This window comes from Phocoena sinus, chromosome 10 (assembly GCF_008692025.1).
Source record: "Phocoena sinus isolate mPhoSin1 chromosome 10, mPhoSin1.pri, whole genome shotgun sequence".
In the NCBI taxonomy this organism is placed as follows: domain Eukaryota; kingdom Metazoa; phylum Chordata; class Mammalia; order Artiodactyla; family Phocoenidae; genus Phocoena; species Phocoena sinus.
In genome coordinates this window covers 5,027,076-5,040,825 of record NC_045772.1, presented here as the reverse complement: position 1 = coordinate 5,040,825, position 13,750 = coordinate 5,027,076, and positions in this window count along the sequence as shown.

The window sequence follows — 13,750 nt, the reverse complement described above, 5'->3', positions numbered from 1 at the left end:
GTGTCCATGTGTGTGCGTCCTGTGTGTGTGAATGTGTATGCACATGTATCCCATGCCTGTGTTCGCCCGTGTGTGTGTGTGTGTATGTGTGTGTGTGCGTGTGTCTGGCACACGGGAGGTAAGCAGAGTCCAGCTGACACCCTAGGACGTCCTTCCTGCAGTGGAGTGAGCCCTGCGGGAGCCCATGTGGCCACCCTGGGAGCATCTTCCTTGACCACTGCATCCGGAGGGGGGACCCGGGAGCACTGGCTCTGTCTATCCAAGGTCCAGGCCTGTATCAGGGCTAAGCCCCCGCACCTGTCTCCAGGTCTAGACACCTGTCCCCCTCAGGCCTCAGGTGGCCCCTGGGGATATGGTTCCTGAAGATGCCGTGGGCCAGGGACAAAAGCCGGGGTTCTTTCTGAGTCATGGCCTGAAATTCGGACGTCAGCCTCGAGATTTCCGTCGCTAAGCAACCACCTTCCCCAGGCAGCGGCCTCCAGGCCTGGCGTATCTGTCAGCCGGGGGTGCAGACACAGCACTGTGCACCCCAGGCTGGTCTGTACCTGGTGGGGGGACTTTTCCAGTGGGTTTCTTGTATTGGGGTCACTTGTGTCGGCTCAGCCAGGAATGTAGAGCAGGGGTATCAGGAGGGCCTGGCACGGCCCCCCAGCTCCCCAGCTTCCCTCCCCCACTGCAGCTCCCACCTCCCACCTCTGCTCATGGGAACCCCAGCTTGGGGCAGAGAATTTCGCTTTTGCAGCCTTGCCAAGCACTCCATTCCTGGACTTGAGGCCCCAGGCAGAAGGAGCTCCTCTGACCAAAGCTGTACTTTCTTTTCTGTTTGCAGGCTTGTTTCTGCGGGAGCTTTACCGGTGCTATAAGGAAGCAGCCACATCGGCCCACCTCCAGATGTTTCTCTACCAAACCCCCAAAGCTCCGGCTTCTGCAAAGCCAGCTGCTTCGCTCTCGTGGGACCAGGGCTGGTGGCCCCAGAGAGGCCCCTGGTGCCAGCTCCTTACTCTGCCCTGCCTGCTGCACACAGAGGGCTGCATCCCCTGCGAACTGCAGCCTCCAGGCATCTGTTTTCATGTCAGCAGACAGGACAATCTTTGGCTGCGGTGGTTCAGAAAATGGTCAACAGCTCTGGCTCCAGTTGGGTGATTCCTCCAGGGCCCAAATGGCATCCGGCTTCTCTCCCTTTTCCTCTCTCCTCTTCTTCCCCCATGCTTTGGTCTTGCTCTGCAGATGTCATCTTCCATGGCTGGGAAGTTGGTCCAGCTGAGCCTCACCCAGGAAGCCAGGGAAAGTCCCAGAGAAGACCCTGATTGGCCAGTTTGGGTCACATGCCCACCCCCGGAAATCATCTCTGGGGGCCAGCTTCCGGCACACACCTGTTGTTGGCAGGATTAAGAGCCCCATGATTCATGGTCCTCCCAGGAGAACCACCTGTGTCATCCTATTGTCTGGTCTTTCTAGATACCTCTCCCGGGTCCTTTCTCAGATATTACAAGTAGGCTTGCTCCCAACCTACTTTGCCCAATTGTTTTCTTTCTGTCCATCTCTCCATCCACAGCACCCAGCTCTCCAGTCAAACCGAACCCTGCCTTTTTTCCCAGCCCACCCCCTCTTCTCCTCCGTGCCTGTGTCTGCCCATCTTCACCTTACATATACTCCCAGGCCCAGTTCATATGCCACCTCCTCCAAGAAGCCTTCCCCAACGCCCCTTTAGAACTCTCCCCTCACCCAAGCCTCATTCCTCTTATTGTCCCTCCACCCTCCCCACAGGCTCTGAGGCTAAAAAATACAGCCACACACTTGCCCAGATTCCAGATGCTTGAGAGCAGAACTCATTCCCCATCTGGACCTGTTATGGCTCATGAAAAAGTCCAGAGGTCTGGTTCAGCTGCTTCAGTCTGACAATGTCATCAATGCCTAGGCTCCTTCGTCCTTCTGCCCTGTGCTCCTCAGCCTGTGACTATGATCCTCATGGTCACAAAATAGCTACTGAGATCAAGCCACTACCTCTGCATTCTGGACAGGAGGAAGGACACAAAGATCCAAAAAAAGAGGAAGTGGTGTCTAACTCTGGTACTTTAAGCTTTCCCAGAAGCCATCCCCAATGACTGTCACACCTTTTTATCCAGAATGGTGCCGCTGGGCCACCGCTAACCACAAGGGAGGCTGGGAGAGAAAGTGGTTTAAACGGGCATTTTGCAGCTCTGACCAAAATCAGGGAGAGTGGCTATTAGCTAGGTGACCGGCAGCATCAGCTACCACCTCTAAGAGTTCACTCTAGCTTTGATTACCTCAAAGACAGGGAGCTTGTTCTCCCCCAGGGTGGCCAGACTGCAGCTGGGACCCTGAGAGGAGGCAGCAGAACTCCCAGGCTCGGGCTCTGGAGCCCACAACTCCTGCTTCAGGGGCAGACTCCCTGGTAATTTCACAGACACACCAGGACGCTCAGATTCTTATCAAGAGTGCTCAATGCCAGCCATCAAACGGGATACACTCATTTGAACCACATTTCTGGGTAATGATGCTTCCTTACACAAAACCATCAGGATTGTCTCCAAGACAGATCACCGCCTGGACCACACAACAGCTTTCCCGTTATCTCTGTGTAACCGGCCTCTGTGGAGTGATAAACAGCCCAGATTGAAACGCTGCTTCTGCAAATTGAACTCTGTGGGGCCGGAGGACTACCATTACATTAATTGTATTCCAAAATTTTCCATTTATCTCCTGCCTGCCACTCCAGATCCCAGGTGGATGTGTTTGTGTGCATTTATGAATACACATCTCTGGCTCAGCCCTTGGCTTCCTCTTTGAGAGGCTCTCTCTGGCTATCTCTGAGACCTCTGCTCTCCCCATCTCTGTGTGGGTTTGCTTGAAGGATGGCCTTGTCCAGGTGCAAACGCTTTGCTTTAGATACCTGTGAGTTTGACGGATGCGAGGTCCCAATCTGGGGAGGTGGAGCCCAAAGGCAAGGTGCACACTCTGGCCTCAGAGTCAATTACCATCTTACACGAATCCTGACGTTAGCATATCACCTGCATAATGGCTGGTCTATTTGTAAGCCACCAAAGGGACAAAGTCCAGCCTGAAGTTCTCCTCCAGTCACAGCACCCTCTTTTTTTTTTTTTTTTTGTGGTACGCGGGCCTCTCACTGTTGTGGCCTCTCCAGTTGTGGAGCATAGGCTCCAGACGCGCAGGCTCAGCGGCCATGGCTCACGGGCCCAGCCGCCCCGCGGTATGTGGGATCTTCCCAGACCGGGGCACGAACCTGTGTTCCCTGCATTGGCAGGCGGACTCTCAACCACTTCGCCACCAGGGAAGCCCCCACAGCACCCTCTTTGATTTGAGGCTATTCCTACAGAAGGGACTTCTTTGCATGGAGGGAGACAGGGCTGGAAGAAGACCTACATGTGGGTCCCCCCTGCCCTGGGCCCCTGGGCTGTACAATTGATCCAGCATCCGTGGGAGCCGGCGGGGCCTCGAGGCTGGTCCCAGGGCTCTGGGGCCGTCAGCAAACACCTTCAGCTCAGCACGGAAATGCAGTCGTGCTCCTCTTCCGCCGGGCTTGGAGGCAGACAGAAACCAATCCAAGAGGCTCTGAGAGCTCAGACCAGGAAGGGACATCAATTCTGCATGTATAGATCCTGTGCCCCTGCCCTCCCGCAGCAACTGAATCTGTTCACACATCCCCCAAGCACAAAGCGATGGCAATAATCACAGCAGGAAGTCATAGAAACGTGAGAGTCCTTCCACTCAGAAGGTCTACTTCTGGAGATGTATGCTGAGCACGTAAGTAAGGGCATATGGGCAGAGCCGATTGCCTCCACACTGCTCACAATGGCGAAAACGTGCCCAGGAACTGAATGGCTGACACTAAAATTGGTGATGGCTGGCAACATGGCAACATTCATTCACAAACTAAACCACTCAACACACAGTGCTAAGTTCCCAAAGGAGGTTGTGAAAAGTGGTTAAAAACGTGGCCTCATTTCTGTTAAAAAATAATTATATCCATCCACACACACACACACACACACACACACACACACACCCCACAATTGATTGAGCAATAGTTTCTTAGATACGACACCAAAAGCACACAGACAAAGAAAAAATAGATAAATTGGACTTCGCTGAGATTGAAAACTTTTGTGCTTCAAAGGATACCACCAAGAAAGTGAAAAGACAACTCACAGAATGGGAGACACTGTTTGCAAATCATGTATCTGATAAGAGATTTGAATCTAGAATACATCAGGGATTCTTACAACTCAATCCGAAGAAGACAACCAGTAAAAAAAAAAAAAGAAAAAAATGGGCAAAGTTTGTGAACAGACATTTCTCCAAAGAAGACATACAAAGGGACATTCAGCAAATGGAAAAGATGCTCAACGTCATCAACCATCAGAGGAATGCAAATCAGAACACAGTGAGATGGGCTCTGGGAGACTTACAATTAAAAAGACAGATCATTGCCAGAGCTATCAAGAATGTGGAGAAACAGGAACCCTCATACACTGCGGGAATGTAAAATGGTGTAGCCACTTTGGAAAACAGTCTGGCAGTTCCTCCAAAGGTTAAACATAGAGCTACTGGGCTTCGCTGGTGGCGCAGTGGTTGAGAGTCCGCCTGCCGATGCAGGGGACGCGGGTTCGTGCCCCGGTCCGGGAAGATCCCACGTGCCGCGGAGCGGCTGGGCCCGTGAGCCATGGCCGCTGAGCCTGCGCGTCCGGGGCCTGTGCTCCGCAACGGGAGAGGCCACAACGGTGAGAGGTCCGCGTACCGCAAAAAAAACCCAAAAAAACCCCATAGAGTTACCATATGACGCAGCAATTCCACCCCTACCTAACAGAAATAGAAATATGTCCACACAAGAACCTGTACACAAACGTTCATAGCAGCAGTATTCACAATAGCCAAAAGGTGAAAACAACCCAAATGTCTATCAACTGATAAATAGATAAAAAGTGTGATATATACATTTATATAATTTATATATTAGCCATTATCAGATATATGATTTGCAAAAATTTCCTTAATTACGTGGCTTGTCTTTTCTCTTTCTCAATGGTGTTGTCAACTGGGGGGAAAAAAACACACAACATGAGAGCTGTGAGTTTCAGTTTTATTTGGGGACTTACTGAGGACTATAGCCTGGGAGACAGCCTCTCAGATGGCTCTGAGGACTTGCTCCAAAGAGGTGGGGGAAAGGTCCGTAAAAATATGATTTTGGTGAAGGGGGTACGTGCAATCAGGCACACACCTCAAGAGAAGGTCACTGCTAGTCACGAGGAACAGATGTCTCCGTTCATGATTTTAGTGCTTTTCTAGGTATGCAAAGATGCAAGAAACCGGGTACATAGAATTTCCTCCTGAAAGTATCTAAGCATCTGAAGGTCTGTTCTGCCAGTTTTTCCCAGAGTACAAAGGGCCTCACTCCTGATCTTTACCCTGAATTCCTGATGACCTAATCCTTGTAGAGCTGGATAGCAAGTGACGTTCTTTTGTTGGCAGCGTCCTTTGAAGTACAAAACTTTAATCTTGATGAAGACCCAAATTACCTATTTTTCCCTTGATTGCGTGTGTGTGCAAATATCTAAGAAATCATTGCTCAATTCAACATCACGAAGATTTAGGCCTGTGTTTTCATCTAAGACTTTTACAGTTTTCCCTCTTACATTTAGGTCTTTGATAAATTTTGAGTTAATTTCTTAGTTTAGGGTGTGAGATAGGCATCCAACTTCATTCATTGGCATGTAGATATCCAATTTTCCCAGCACTATTTGTTGAAAAGTCTATTCCTTCCCCATGTAATGGTTTTGGCTCCCTTGCCAAAATCAATTGGCTGTAATTGTGAAGGTTCATTTCTGGTCTCTTAATTCTATTGCATTAACCTATATGTCTCTACTTAGGCCAGTACTGCACTGTCTTTATTTCTGTAGCTTTGTAGTATGTTTTGAAATCAGGAAGTGTGAATCCTCCGATGTTGCTCTTCATTTTCCAGATTGTTCTTGATATTCTGGGTCCGTGAGTGTTTGTATGAATTTTGGATCAGTCAGTTTATACAAAGAAGCCAGCTGGAATTCTGATAGGGATTGCATTGGATCTATAGATCAGTTTGGGGAGTATTGCCATCTTAATAATATTATTATTATTTTTACAGCAGGTTCTTATTAGTCATCCATTTTATACATATTAGTGTATATATGTTAATCCCAATCTCCCAATGCATCCAACCACCACCCTTCCCCCCCGCCACTTTCCCCCTTGGTGTCCATACGTTTGTTCTCTACGTCTGTGTCTCAATTTCTGCCCTGCAAACCGGTTCATCTGCACCATTTTTCTAGGTTCCACATATATGTGTTAATATGATATTTGTTTTTCTCTTTCTGACACACTTCACTCTGTATGACAGTCTCCAGATCCATCCACGTCTCTACAAATGATTCAGTTTAATTCCTTTTCATGGCTGAGTAATATTCCATTGTATATATGTACCACATCTTCTTTAACCATTCGTCTGTCGATGGGCATTTAGGTTGTTTCCATGTCCTGGCTATTGTAAATAGTGCTGCAATGAACATAGGGGTGCATGTGTCTTTTTGAATTATGGTTTTCTCTGGGTTTATGCCCAGAAGTGGGATTGCTGGGTCATATGGTAATTCTATTTTTAGTTTTTAAGGAACTTCCATACTGTTCTCCATAGTGGCTGTATCAATTTACATTCCCACCAACAGTGCAAGAGGGTTCCCATTTAAGGAATACAAATTGGAAAAGAAGAAGTAAAACTGTCACTGTTTGCAGATGACATGATACTATACATAGAGAATCCTAAAGATGCCACCAGAGAACTACTAGAGCTAATCAATGAACTTGGTAAAGTTGCAGGATACAAAATTAATGCACAGAAATCTCTTGCATTCCTATACACTAATGATGAAAAATCTGAAAGAGAAATTAAGGAAACACTCCCATTTACCACTGCAACAAAAAGAATAAAATACCTAGGAATAAACCTACCTAGGGAGACAAAAGACCTGTATGCAGAAAACTATAAGACACCGATGAAAGAAATTAAAGATGATACAAACAGATGGAGAGATATACCATGTTCTTGGATTGGAAGAATCAATATTGTGAAAACTAGGATAAAATTTTTTTTAATTTGTATGGAGACACAAAAGACCCCAAATAGCCAAAGTGGTCTTGAGGGAAAAAAGCGGAGCTGGAGGAATCAGACTCCCTGACTTCAGACTATACTACAAAGCTACAGTAATCAAGACAATATGGTACTGGCACAAAAACAGAAACACAGATCAATGGAACAGGATAGAAAGCCCAGAGATAAACCCACACACCTATGGTCAACTAATCTATGACAAAGGAGGCAAGGATATGCAATGGAGAAAAGACAGTCTCTTCAATAAGTGGTGCTGGGAAAACTGGACAGCTACATGTAAAAGAATGAAATTAGAACACTCCCTAACACCATCCACAAAAATAAACCCAAAACGGATTAGAGACCTAAATGTAAGACCAGACAGTACAAAACTCTTAGAGGAAAACATAGGAAGAACACTCTTTGACATAAATCACAGCAAGATCTTTTTTGATCCACCTCCTAGAGTAATGGAAACAAAAATAAACAAATGGGACCTAATGAAACTTAAAAGCTTTTGCACAGCAAAGGAAACTACAAACAAACTACGAAAAGACAACCCTCAGAATGGGAGAAAATATTGGCAAATGAATCAATGGACAAAAGGTTAATCTCCAAAATATATAAAAAGTACATGCAGCTCAATATTAAAAAAGCAAACAACCCAATCCAAACATGGGCAGAAGATGTAAATAGACATTTCTCCAAAGAAGACATACAGATGGCCAAGAGGCACATGAAAAGCTGCTCAACATCACTAATTATTAGAGAAATGCGAATCAAAACTACAGTGAGGTATCACCTCACACCGGTTAGAATGGGCATCATCAGAAAATCCACAAACAACAAATGCTGGAGAGGGTGTGGAGAATATTAATTACTCTGATCCACGAACATAAGATGTGTTTCCATTTATTTGTTCTACTTTAATTTCTTTCAGCAATGTTTTGAAGTTTTCAGAGCATGCTATTTTGTCCTTCCTTTGTTAAACATATTCCTAAGTGTTTTATTCTTTTTTATGTTATTATAAATGAATTGCTTTAATTTTATTTTCAGGTTGTTCATTGCTAGTGTATAGAAATATGATTGATTTCTGTATATTGATCTTGTATCAATTCTTTTTGTTGTTGTTGGCGGCACCATGTGGCTTGCGAGATCTTAGTTCCCTGACCAGGGATCAAACCCGTGCCCCCTGAAATGGAAGTGCAGAGTCCTAACCACTGGGCTGCACTGCCAGGGAATTCCCTGCTCTTATATCTTGAAACCTTGGTGAGCTCATTTACTAGTTCTAATAACTAATTTAACTAATAATGAAGTTTAGTGGATAGTAGATTCCTTAGGATTTTCTACATAAAGATTACATCATCTGCAAATAGAGATAATTTTACTTCTTCCTTTTCAATGTGGATGCCTCTTTTTCTTGCCTAATTGCCTTAGCTAGAGCCCCAGTACAATGTGGAATAGAAATCATGAGGGTGGATCTCCTTGTTTTGTTCCTTTTATATATATATATTTTTTATCCTTATCTTGTTCCTGATTTCAGGGGGGAAGCATCCTGTCTTCCACCACTACATGTGATGTTAGCTATGGGCTTTTTGTAGATGCTCTTTATCAGACTGAAGAAATTCCCTTCAATTCCTAGTTTGTTGAGTGTTTTTAATCACAAAAGTGTGTTGGATTTTGTCAAATACTTAATCTGCATCTATTGAGAGGATTGGGTTTTTTTTGTTTATTATTTTATTGATACGGTGAATTATATTAATTGATTTCTGAATGTTAAACCAACCTTGCATTATTGGAATAAGTCTTACTTGGTCATGGCGGACAATCCTTTTTATAAGTTACTGGATTTGGTTTGCTAGTACTTTATCAAGGATTCTTTTATATATATATATATATATATATATATATATTCTTAAGTGATATTGGTCTGTGGTTTTCTTGTGATAGCTTTGTCTGGTTTTGGTATAAGAGTATTACTGACCTCAAAATGAGTTGTGAAGTATTCCCTCCTCTTTGATTTTTTTGGGAAAGAATTTATAAAGAATTGGTATTAATTCCTCCACCAGTGAAGCCATCTGGTCCTGGGCTTTCTTTCTGGGAAGTTTTCTATACTGCTAACATCAAGTTCTTTACTTATATATTCAGCTTTTCTGTTTCTTCCAGTCAATTTCGATAATTTGTATCTTCCCATGAATCTGTCCATTTCATCTAAGTTGTCTCAGCATACACTTTTTCATAGTATTTAAATGGTATCTTTTAAACTTTTCATTTTCTGTTCATTTCTGGTATATAGAAACCCAATTGACTTTTGTATGTTGACTTGTTAAACTCTCTTGTTAATTCTAATAATTTACCTATAACATCTCTATAAGTCGAGACATATATAGTCACATATTATGTGAATAAAGACAAATCTGTTGCTACATTTCCAGTCCCTGTGATTTCATTCTTTTCATTGCGGTATCACACTGGCTAGGACCCCCAGTCCAATGTTGAGGAGAAGTGGGGATAGCAAGCCTCTTTGCCTTGCTGCCAATCTTAAAAGAAAAGCTTTCACCATTTTACCAATAAATGTGTATCTTCTACAGATTTTTGGTGGATACTGCTTAACAGATTAAGGAATTTCTTGATATTCCTAGTTTTCTGAGAGTTCCTTTTTTCATGAGTGGCATGAGTGAGATTCGCCTGTAATTTTTCTTTCTCATATTATCCTTTTCCCTTTTTTATATCAAGTTAAACTGGTCTCACAAAGTGAGTTGGGCAATCTTCCCTTTTCTCCTTCTCTGGAAGGGTTTGTGTAAGGGTAGCATTCTTGTTCCTTAAATGTAAGGTAGAATTCTCTGGTGAAACCATCTGGACATGGAGTCTTCCTTGTGGGAAGGTTTTTAGTTACAGATTCAGATTTTCCTTTTCTTTTTGTGCCAATTTTGGAACGCTGTATTCTTCTAGAAATTTATCCATTTCGTGTAAAATTTCATGTTAAATTGGCACAATTGTTCCCATATTGACCTCTATTTAGATTCCTATAACTGTTGTAACAACTTATCACAAACTTGGGGCCTTAAACCAACACAAATTTATTCTTGTACGGTCTGGAGGTCAGAAGATCAAAATGGGTTACACTGGGCAAAAGTCAAAGTATCAGCAGGGCACGCTCCTGCCATGCCTTGTAAGCAGCAGCCCTTGTACAGGTGTGTTGTCCACAACATCCACGACCATGTTTCTCATCTATCTCAGTGACACGTGGAGATGGCAGAAGCAGGATCCAAGGTGATCTTTAATGGGCTCAGGGGGCAGGGGAAGGGGAGAAAGAGACAGAGAGACACAGAGAGAGAGGCAGAGAGACAAAGGGACAGAGAGAGACAGAGACAGAGACACTAGACACATCAAATGGAACAATTAAGCACTAGAGGAGCATTTCCCAGTGTGAATTCTGAGACATCTTAGGCCTAAAAGAAGATCAGAGGGAAGAAAAGGATTCTGTATTCTAATAAATTAGTTGGACAGAACTTAAACTGACTGTCCTCTGACATTCTAAATGAACACTGGTGCTTTTAGGTTTCTGAGAATAATTCTGGTGGGGGAGTGGGGAAAGGAGTGAACTGTATTTATTTATTTGTTTATTTTTTTAGCTGCTTTGGGTCTTTGTTGTTGAGCGTGGGCTTTCTCTAGTTGAGGCGAGCCGGGGTTGCTCTTCATTGCGGTGCACAGGCTTCTCATTGCGGTGGCTTCTCTTGTTGCGGAGCACGAGCTCTAGGTGCGCGGCCTTCAGTAGTTGCGGCATGCGGGCTCAGTAGTTGTGGCTCACAGGTTCAGTTGCTCCGCAGCATGTGGGATCTTCCTGGACCAGGGATCGAACCCGTGTCCACTGTACTGGTAGGCGGATTTTTAACCACTGCACCACCAGGGAAGTCCTGAGTGAACTGTATTTAACCCACTGTTTCCCGGACTTAGTTGCTTCAGAATCCTGTTTCCTCCCGATACCTGTCTACAGCCCAGGAAACTTAACTTTTTTTAATGTGCAAACTGGAAAGTGGATTCTTTGACTTATTAGGAAGTGCTGGTGTTGAAGGAAGGAAGTGATAAGAACGTAAGCAGAAATTCATGAATATGAAACAGAAAAGCGTTAAATCAACAGCTGATTCTTTAAAAATAAATAATACAGTAGTCCATCTCTGGCCAACCAAATCATTATAAAAAGGAAAATAGATTAAGAAGAAGAAAAAGGATGTTACAGTTACAGAGATGATTTTCCAAGCCTAGGAGAATACCATGCACAATTTTATGCTGGTAAATCCGAAAATCTCCATGAAATGGACAATTTTCTATTAAGGTCCCCAAAAAGGATTAAAGTAGAAGTAAGCTAATCTGGGATAAAAATGTCATTCGTCACCTCTGTTACCTAATACCAGAAATTCCAGCCAATTAAATTTAACAGGAAGATAAACCAGTAGGTGGTGTTCTCAGTGAGGAGACAGACCTTCTCATCTACCCAGGAGATGCTGGTCTTACTGGAAGCCCAGAAGCACCAGCAGGAAACTACTGGAGCCACGGATAATTGAGAGTTGTTGCCTCTAAGTTGAAAAAGAGGGTAAAACCCAGTAATAATCAGATAGAGAATGGATGGTAAATGTGATGCCATTAAGCCAAGTAACTACAACAAGAAAGGCACAAGACCCAAGTAAAGGGAAACCCAAAACTTCATTGAAGAGCTGGGCTGGACTTGGTGAGAGCAGAGAGGTGCAGGGTTTAAGGGGTGCCCCCCATCCCCAGGTGACCTTGCACTTGTAGGACCCTGAGAGGGAGCTGCCTTAGGTTCCACATATGTGTTTACGTTGCAAAAGGTCTGAAAGGGACACACAAAATGCTAACTGTGTATATAAGGCTTACCTTGAGTTTTACCCTATATATTTCTGCACTGTTTAATTTTTTTATATGTATACATTATTTTGTACTTAATTATATTTAAAACTGATCTCTTTCATTTTATTGTTTGCTTTATACTCATACTTTATACTCTATTTTCTAAATTTTCTACAATGATCACATATTACTTTTATAAAACAGAACAAATCGATAAACATTATGGAAAGTTAAGTTCATGAGAAATAAAAAATGGGTATGAATAGCCAATACATTTTTGAAAAGGTACAATGGCGAGGGAAAATGTGCTCTATCAACTATTTTAAATTGAAAACAATATGAATCATGAATAAAAGAAGTTATTTTTCTTTCTCTTCTTAGTTGTTTTTAAAAAGCCAAGTCAGACCAATATCTAAGAGTTAAATACATGAAGACCCTAGGGAGTATCTCTTGAACTCCTCAGAAAATATTAATTTCTCCTTCCCCTCCGTCCTATGGCTTTATCAAACACTTATGCCTACTCTTTGAGTCTTTTACCGACTTATAAGCTTCTGCTGATCAGAGACTGTATTCTCTTTTAAGTTGTTCAGATAAATTTTCTTCTAACATTTCCTGTTTGTGTATTCTCTAACAGAATTTTAAAATATTTTATAGTCCCCAAGGAAAAAAATGAAGCTATTGGGCTACTAGTAAGGGTGAGGCTTACAAAAAGAGTGTTCACTATTTTAATTAAATGTTTTTGGTTCAGGTGAATTCACAACGTGTTCTTGTGACTTTAATCCAATGTAATTGGTTATTGACTGAATAACGAGAACACGTGTGAGCAGGAAACTTGCACCCAAGCAGAAATAAAAATGGATTTATAGTACTTCCCTGGTGGTGCAGTGGTTAGGAATCCGCCTGCCAATGCAGGGGACACGGGTTTGATCCCTGGTCCAGGAAGATCCCACATGCCAAGGAGCAACTAAGCCCATGAGCCACAACTACTGAGCCTGCGCTCTAGAGCCCACGTGCCACAACTACTGAGCCCACGTGCCACAACTACTGAAGCCTGCGCGCTCTAGGCACGTGTGCTGCAACTACTGAAGTAGTTGTGCACCTAGAGCCACGCACCTAGAGCCGGTGCTCTGCACCAAGAGAAGCCACCACAATGAGAAGCCCACACACCGCAACGAAGAGTAGCCCCTGCTCGCCGCAACTAGAGGAAGCCCACATGCAGCAATGAAGACCCAATGTAGCCAAAAAATAATTTAAAAAAAAAGAAAAAAATGGATTTATATTTTCCAATAATCTTCTGGCAAAAAAATAAAATATTTTATGAGTTTGAATATATGTTCAATAAAATAGAAAACATAACTTAAAAAAACAAAGCCAAGTCAGGTTCACGGTGTAGAAAACTGCAAGAAAACATCACTCCCAACCTAACGAGAAAAAGCTGTGTCATCTCCAAAAATATCACAATTTTTCTTGAGCCCATGAGAGGGCTCAGATCACAAGGAAATGAAGAGAGGGGAATTCTAAACAGTGGCAGCCCCTCTGACTGGAGACGGGGTCACCAGCTTCTCCACCTTCAGCAAAGCACAGGTGAAAGGGTACCACAACGACAGGTCAGGAGAAAACAGCTAACATTTTAGTAAATTCTTAAATGCTTATGGGCTACTGTGACCATTTAGAATGACCAGGAGCCCCAGACACAGCGGAGGCCATGCTCACTCACCAGCTTTTTTC